Here is a 9,166-nt window from a genome sequence, read left to right as displayed (position 1 = left end):
GTTTTTTCTTGTTCCTGGAAAAACAATGAACAAAAACAATAGGGAGGACTGAGTTTTGAAATTACAAGTACAAAATAATGAGTTGCATTCAGTTGACAAAAAATGTTTAAGTAACCACAGAAAGACATACAATTAGATCAATTGACTGATTTTAATTTCATTTGCTACCATTTGATATATCTGCATTGTTTAAAGTTTATCCTACTTATTATGTGTACCTACAGGTAGAGGTGTGTTCAGCTAAAGGTGCTTTGCTCATACAGTTGGTGGACTTTATTTATGGAATAATTCAGTGTACATCCCTTCATTTCAGATTTCCAAAGTTGAACCGTCAGGCTGGTGATGTGGACATGCGGATCCTGTTCAACCAACCCTCCAGAGGTAATTTTGGTCTCCAACGACCAACTTATTCTCTAAAATAAAGTAATTGAAATGATATTAAATATTGTTCAAACACACATGTGTTGTGTAATACTAGATATGTTAGCTGCATAAAAAGGAGGACTGAGTTTTGGAATGACAAGTATAGAAGAATGAAAATTACATTTAGAAGCGCACATACACACACAGGTCCTGTGTAATACTCAAAATGTAAGGTGCAGGAATAGGGAGGACTGAGTTTGAAATTACAAGTATAGAAGAATGAAAGTTACATTGAGAGCACACATACACACAGGTCCTGTGTAATACTCAAAATGTAAGGTGCAGGAATAGGGAGGACTGTTTCTACATTGGGAACAAACTCACATATAGTGAGTGTTCTTTACATTTCAGATTTCTAAAGATGAACTGTGTCAGGCTGGTGACGTGGATGCATGCGGATTTTGTTCAACCAACCCTTGCAGAGGTAATTTTGGTCTCCATCAACCAACTTATTCTCTAAAATAAAGTAATTGAAATCATATTAAGTACTGTTCAAACTCATAGGTGTTGTGTAATACTAAATATGTTAGCTGGAGTAAAAGGAGGACTGAGTTTTGAAATTACAAGTATAGAAGAATGAAAATTACATTTAGAAGCACACATACACACAGGTCCTGTGTAATACTCAAAATGTAAGGTGCAGGAATAGGGAGGACTGAGTTTTGAAATTACAGGTACAGAAGAATGAAAGTTACATTGAGGAGCACACATACACACAGGTCCTGTGTAATACTCAAAATGTAAGGTGCAGGAATAGGGAGGACTGTTTTCTACATTGGGAACAAACTCACATTTAGTGAGTGTTCTTTACATTTCAGATTTCCAAAGATGAACTGTGGCAGGCTGGTGATGTGGATGCATGCGGATTCTGTTCAACCAACCCTTGCAGAGGTAATTTTGGTCTCCATCGACCAACTTGTTCTTTAAAATAAAGTAATTGAAATGATATTAAGTACTGTTCAAATACATAGGTGTTGTGTAATACTAAATATGTTAGCTGGATTAAAAGGGAGGACTGAGTTTTGAAATTACTAGTATAGAAGAATGAAAATTACATTTAGAAGCACACATACACTCCTGATCAAAATCTTAAGACCAGTTAAAAAACTGCAAGAATTTACATTTCGCACTATTGGATCTTAAGAAGGTTCTAAGTAGAGCTTCACAATGTTAAAAGAAGATATCAGCATAATAGAGAAAAACTTTTGAGTGGGGAATTCATTGAAAACTGCATTTACACTCAAACATGATTTTTTTCAGCTGATCAAAAGTTTAAAACCATAGCTCAAAAAAACCAGAGAAACCCCCCAAAACAGTGTCAAAAAAAGGACTCAGTAATGAGTAGCTCCACCATTCTTGTGGAGCTACAAGAATGGTAGCTCTTCAAGAATGATTGAAGTTGATGACTTCAATCATTTAGGCATGCTTGATGCCAATGTTTTCAGGAGGCTAGTGGAAACGTTGCTCCAAGTGTTGAAGATGGCTTCACGAAGGGCATTCACTGTCTGGAACTGATGTCCATTTTTGTAACTTCCATTGCCATCCATCCCCAAATGTTCTCAATTGGGTTTAGATCCGGGGAACATGCACGATGTTCAAAAAGAGTGATGTCATTCTCTTGGAAGAACTCCCTTGTCAGACGGGCATTGTGAACTGCAGCATTGTCCTGTTGAAAAACCCAATCATTACCACACAGACAAGGGCCCTCAGTCATGAGGGATTCCCGCTGCAACATCTCCCCTTATGAACCTGCACAACCTGAAGCTCAATTGTTCCATTGAAGGAAAACGCACCCCAAATCATGATTGCCCCCCCACCACTGTGCCATGTAGAAAACATCTCAGGTGGGATCTCCTTGTCATGCCAGTAACGTTGGAAGCCATCAGGACCATCAAGGTTAAATGTTTTCTCATCAGAGAAGATAACTTTCTTCCACCTTTCAATGTCCCATGTTTGGCGCACCCTTGCAAAGTCCAAACGGGAAATTTTGTGGCGTTAAAGAAGACATGGCCTTTGAAGACGTTTTTTGTGTTTTGTTTCTGAAGCCCTTCTTTCTCTCGCAGATGCGGTCTGATGGTTATTGGGCTGCAGTCAGCACCAGTAATGGCCTTAATTTGGGTAGAGGATCGTCCCGTGTCTTGACGTACAGCCAAACCTTGCAGAGGTAATTTTGGTCTCCATCGACCAACTTATTTTCTAAGATAAAGTCTTTGAAATGATATTAAGTACCAGTGGTCCCCATCCTTTTTATCACGGCGGACCGGTGAAGACTTGGCCATTTTTCTGTGGCTCGGGTTCTTCTTTTTTTACCCCGAATTTCTCCTTACAACAATCTTAGAACGTTGCTTGCGATAATCGTAACCGTTCATCCTGCCATCTATGGCATGCTAAGACTGATCACATCCAGTCGTTGGAACATTGGGACTGCTCCGATCTAAAATCGGGCATATTCTCACAGCTTGTAGGGTTTTCCTTGATTGGGAGCTAGAACTCAACCTGTTCAATTTGACAGGCAGCCAATCAGAAAACGCTGTGACGTAGCTCATGGAGGGGAATCCCAAACAGCTGAGCTGACATGCCCAAAATGAGTCCGGTGGACATCGGAGATATGTAGAAACAGCATGAATGTTTATTCAGCATTTCGTACAAAGAATATCCACAGAAATGATGACGAGTGGAGTTGGAGCAAAATTGCTACCACAGTTGATAAACCCGGTAACTTTTCAGCTATCCATCATTAAATTAACGTGACACAAGGCTATTCATTCAGTCAAGGCTTGAAGCTTACACTAGCTATATGCATTGCAGGTAGATTGTAGTTGTGACATCATTTTGTACTAAAGCCTGCTCACATGGCAAGATTTGCTCCTGTTATGTGGCTAGACACATAAACCTGTTGTACTTTATCAGCTCTGTGGTCACAGAATTTGGAAAATCGTCTGACAATCCTAAAATCTTGCCGTGTGAACCAGACTTAAGACTTACAAGCTATACTCCTCTTTTCTCGTCTCGATCACTGCCATAATGCTCTCTGACTCTAGTCGCTATGCTAACGTTCACACATCCCTTCAATATAAGATTTGAAAATGCCACAAAAACGAATATTTATTTTCATGAAAATTTTAACTTACGACAATGACAAATTAATGGGAGTCCTGAGCTTGTTTCTCTGCAATGAGATGATCCCACCTTGGAAACGATGACACACAATGCAGAGGGTGTAATGGCAAAGCAGTTTGAAGCTCCATTGCCTCATTTGTAAGCCGGTACATATTATGCAGAATGGCTTGGAACATGGGAGTCACCTACAAGTCCAGGATAAATCCACTCTCCTGTCTCTGGTCCTTTTCCCCTTTTCCAAAGAAACTTTCCTAACATATCGCTTTCTTACTCATTGTGGGCTCAATGTTGGTGAGCAAGACGTAACCGAGAGAATCCGGTTAAAGGGTTTTCAAAATAAACGATCCTCCATACTCAGACAATATGTAACACGAAAATATTTTTCTTGTGCGGCCCGGTACCAATTGGTTCACGGACTGGTACTGATCTGCGGCCTGTGGTTGGGGATGACTGTTAAGTATGGTTCAAACACACAGGTCTTGTGTAATACTTGATATGTAAGCTGCATAAAAAGGGAGGACTGAGTTTTGAAATTACATGTACAAAAGAATGAAAGTTACATTTAGAAGCGCACATACACACAGGTCCAGTGTAATACTCAAAATGTAAGGTGCCGGAATAAGGAGGACTACGTTTTGAAATTACAAGTACAGAAGAATGAAAGCTGTTTTAGAAGCGATCATACACACAGGTCCTGTGTAATACTCAAAATGTAAGGGGCAGGAATAGGGAGGACTGTTTTCTAAATTGGGAACAAACTCATATTCAGTGAGTGTTCTTTATATTTCAGATTTCCAAAGATGAACCGTGTCAGGCTGGTGACGTGGATTCAGGCGGGTCCTGTTCAATCAACCCTCCAGAGGTAATTTTGGTCTCCAACGACCAACTTATTTTCTAAAATACAGTTTTTGATATGATGTTAAGTACTGTTCAAACACACAAGTCTTGCGTAACACTTGATATGTAAGCTGCATAAAAGGAGAGAACTGAGGTTTGAAATTACAAGTACAAAAGAATGAAAGCTACATTTAGAAGCGCACATACACGCAGGTCCTGTGTAATACTCAAAATGTAAGGTGCAGGAATAGGGAGGACTGAGTATTGAAATTACAAGTACAGAAAAATGAAAGTCACATTTAGGAGTGCACATACACACTGGTCTTGTGTAATACTCATCATGTAAGTTGCAGAAATTTGGAAACCTGAATTTTGAAATTACAGGTAGAAAAGAATGAAAATGACATTTAGAAACGCACATACACGCAGGTCCTGTGTAATACTCAAAATATAAGGTGCAGGAATAGTGAGGACTGAGTATTGAAATTACAAGTACAGAAAAATGAAAGTCACATTTAGGAGTGCACATACACACTGGTCTTGTGTAATACTCATCATGTAAGTTGCAGAAATTTGGAAACCTGAATTTTGAAATTACAGGTAGAAAAGAATGAAAATGACATTTAGAAACGCACATACACGCAGGTCCTGTGTAATACTCAAAATATAAGGTGCAGGAATAGTGAGGACTGAGTATTGAAATTACAAGTACAGAAAAATGAAAGTCACATTTAGGAGTGCACATACACACTGGTCTTGTGTAATACTCATCATGTAAGTTGCAGAAATTTGGAAACCTGAATTTTGAAATTACAGGTAGAAAAGAATGAAAATTACATTAAGAAACGCACATACACACAGGTCCTGTGTAATACTCAAAATATAAGGTGCAGGAATAGTGAGGACTGAGTATTGAAATTACAAGTACAGAAAAATGAAAGTCACATTTAGGAGTGCACATACACACTGGTCTTGTGTAATACTCATCATGTAAGTTGCAGAAATTTGGAAACCTGAATTTTGAAATTACAGGTAGAAAAGAATGAAAATGACATTTAGAAACGCACATACACGCAGGTCCTGTGTAATACTCAAAATATAAGGTGCAGGAATAGTGAGGACTGAGTATTGAAATTACAAGTACAGAAAAATGAAAGTCACATTTAGGAGTGCACATACACACTGGTCTTGTGTAATACTCATCATGTAAGTTGCAGAAATTTGGAAACCTGAATTTTTAAATTACAGGTAGAAAAGAATGAAAATGACATTTAGAAACGCACATACACACAGGTCCTGTGTAATACTCAAAATATAAGGTGCAGGAATAGTGAGGACTGAGTATTGAAATTACAAGTACAGAAAAATGAAAGTCACATTTAGGAGTGCACATACACACTGGTCTTATGTAATACTCATCATGTAAGTTGCAGAAATTTGGAAACCTGAATTTTGAAATTACAGGTTGAAAAGAATGAAAATTACATTTAGAAACGCACATACACACGGGTCCTGTGTAGTACTCAAAATATAAGGTGCAGGAATAGGGAGGACTGAGTATTGAAATTACAAGTACAGAAGAATGAAAGTCACATTTAGGAGTGGACATACACATGGGTCCAGTGTAATACTCAAAATGTAAGGTGCAGGAATAGGGAGGACTGTTCTCTACATTGGCAACAAACTCACATTTAGTGAGTGTTCTTTACATTTCAGATTTCCAAAGATGAACTGTGTCAGGCTGGTGACGTGGATGTATGCGGATCCAGTTCAACCAACCCTCCAGAGGTATTTTTGGTCTCCGACAACCAACTTTGTTTCTTATATAAAGTCATTGAAATAATATTAAGTACTATTCAAACACACTGGTCTTGTGTAATACTCATCATGTAAGGTGCAGAAATTTGGAGGACTGAGTTTTGAAATTACATGTAGAAAAGAATGAAAGTTAAGTTCAGATGAGCACAGACACATGGATCCTCTGTAATAAACTGGATAGGTTCATACATTAGGTGGACATTGTTTTATTTTTAGAAACAATCATTCAGTGTTTATCCCTTCATTTTAGCTCTCCATAGAGATGCCTTGTCAGGCTGCTGAGTTGGATGCATGCAAATTATTTTCTGGCAACTCACCTGACATAAGTTTTATCTCAATGACCTTTTTATTTTCTAAAATAGTCATGAGAATACTAAGTACTGTTCAAACACATGGTTATTGCGATTCAAAACAATTAATCATAACAATTCATTGGTTTTGATACCTACACAAGTGTCAGGATCAAATTCTTATTTTAAGATTACACTTTTTTCGGTTAACGGTGGTTAACTGTGTGTGAGATCATGATATCATCCATGATGAAATGTCAAGTTTAGAAAAATGTTTTATTTGAAGGACTGTTTTCACCTCTGAAATGGAGTGGTGTGTGATGTAAAGGTAATTTTTTTGAGAATGGGAATTGGGTTCATCTTTTGAATATGATCTTCCATGTCTAGTTGTGCTGTATGTTGAAATTGAGTCATAGTGCAGCACTGACTTTTTAAATACTTATGCTACCTCCCTTTGTCAATTCTTACTTTTCTCTGTCTAGTTTGCAACCAGTCCCTGCACAAAATGTGTTATTGTAAATAAAAGGAGGACATCACTGGTAAGCTTTTAGTAGAAATATTCTTGCTGAAACGCTTTCAATGTATACAAAATATGTTTTTAATCAACAGGTCTGTCCAGAACAAAGTTCAAGTGAAGCGATATCATCAGAAGAGGAGTATGCTCCTGATTCCGTAGATGATTCAGACATCTCATGGGATGACAAATGCACTCCACAGAAATATGGACTAGTTATAGTCCATATTTCCATTTTTGGACTTCTTAATGCACATAAATTTTATGTTTTTTGTATGTGTATGCCATGGTCCTGATAAATAAAATTGGCCCTGACAATTACTGTTGGTGTCATGGGCGGAGCCAAGCACCTCATTATCGTTTGTCCTTTTAATACAGCATTGGGTCACATTCTTGTATTTTGAGTTCTGAAGTGTGTATCTAAATTTTTAAGTGAGATCTATGTTGTGTAACTCTAACAAGATTTTTGACAACTTACTACGTCTTTCTAGCATAAGTGGAAAGGGGTGTCCGTTTAGTGTTGCAAAAAACTGGTTTGAAAAAAGTGTCCTGCTAGTACACCAAAACCAGTATGTGTGTGTGTGTGTGTGTGTGTGTGTGTGTGTGTGTGTGTGTGTGTGTGTTAGTGCTAGCTTGTCCAGGATGCTGCTGCTCTGGATTAAGATGGTTCAGAAATTATTGATGGCTGTAACTATAAAAAATGTGTTTTTTGCAGAGACAAAATGTCCGAGAGAAAAAAGCAACACAGTTGTCTTCAAAGCAGCACTCTCTTGTCCATTTTCTGGGATCCCAAAGGAAGACCTCCATTGGATTTAACGTCAGACGGTGAAAAATAAGGTTGCTTTTTTTCCTCCATACAGGGTCTGGAAACCTCTGATTTGATTTCTGCCAGTGACTGCTGCCAAAGCTGACTCCATCCAAATGAAGAGGCTAGAATGTCAGGAACACTGCAGTGGATCCAGGAGGAAGTCATAGTGGAACAACAGCGCAAAACTACAAGTCAGGGAAAACTAACTTAAAGCAGGAGGTGACCTCATTCCAGAGCTTTACCTCTGATTCCTTCTCATTTTTCCCCTTCATTCCCAGATGCAGCGCATCCCACTTTGAACTGATGAAGAGCATCATTAGTGAAATAAGACATGATTAGTTCCCCATCCAGTTCTTTCATCAAAGCTGCCTTCACTCACTTCGCTTCAGTTTCATCTTCACTCTAATAAAAAATAAAGTTTCTGACAATTTCAACATCTGTGCTCATCACCGCCTCGCAATTAAGGCTGCGTCGGCTGAGCATGCGGAACAGGAAGGCGGCAGGAAAACGCAGCCAAACAAAGGCTGAAGGAGACGCTGCGCTAACGTGGCGGCTGGTTTACGGGAGACTTATTGATCTCACAGCTGCCGTCAAACTCTGACACAATGCCGACACAAACTGAAAACTGCTTCTTTTTATAGCGGAGCCACATCTCTAACGAATGTGTTTAACAAAACATTTTTTTTCTTTTCAGGTGTTTGAGGAGTTTCCTGCATGTTCAACCTGTTTGACCAGCAGAAGTTTGATGATGAACCTGAAACATGAAGCGGTCATGAGAACTGCAGCAGTTTTTCAGACGTTTACAAGTTTTTTTTTTACTTTTCATTGTCAAAATGTTTAGCACATTTCACCAGCTGTTGTTTCTTTCACAAAATAGGCAGAAATGCAAAATAAATAAATGAAAAAGTCCGCATCACAGTCCAACTCCCAACCACACTGAAATCTTAAAGGGGCAGTATCATGTAAAATTTACTTTTTTGAGTTTTACATCATGTTATAATGTTGTTGCCTCATCCAAAATATAGCTGGACCGTTGCCTTGATTCTTTCATGTACGTTTGAGAAATCCTTTAATCACCATAGCAACCATTCAGCTGGTTGGACCTAGCTCCACCTTCGAACCTCAGTTCTTCCTCAGAGCTGCAGTTTCAAGCTACTGAGCTTCCTCCTCACAGAGCAACTCCCTCACTCAGCTCCTTCAGACTAGCCAGCAGCAATTAGAAAACACCTGGTGGAACTGCTTATCTGCTGAGCTCTTTATACCAGCTCCTTCTCAGTGAAACGCTGGTAAAACATTGTTAAAGAGTTAATAATAGAAGAACCGTGTGGTGATGACTTCTTGAAGGCTTTCTGAAAA

General features: G+C 38.7%; 1 long non-coding RNA gene across 2 annotated transcripts; it reads left to right on the top strand.

The window, feature by feature from the left end:
* The first annotated feature begins 4,210 nt into the window (after positions 1–4,210).
* On the top strand, positions 4,211–7,354 carry LOC145549826 (uncharacterized). Of its 2 annotated transcripts, XR_014085681.1 has the most exons (4): positions 4,211–4,405; positions 6,097–6,168; positions 6,971–7,027; positions 7,098–7,354. It is a non-coding gene; the product is annotated as an uncharacterized LOC145549826 (long non-coding RNA). The 2 variants fall into 2 exon arrangements; XR_014085680.1 differs by having other exon boundaries at positions 6,971–7,354.
* Positions 7,355–9,166: the final 1,812 nt, after the last annotated feature.

The sequence above is a fragment of the Poecilia reticulata genome, chromosome 21 (genome assembly GCF_904066995.2).
Source record: "Poecilia reticulata chromosome 21, P_reticulata-male-v2, whole genome shotgun sequence".
In the NCBI taxonomy this organism is placed as follows: domain Eukaryota; kingdom Metazoa; phylum Chordata; class Actinopteri; order Cyprinodontiformes; family Poeciliidae; genus Poecilia; species Poecilia reticulata.
The sequence above is the reverse complement of the archived record's forward strand: the minus strand, read 5'-3'. Positions and strand labels throughout refer to the sequence as shown.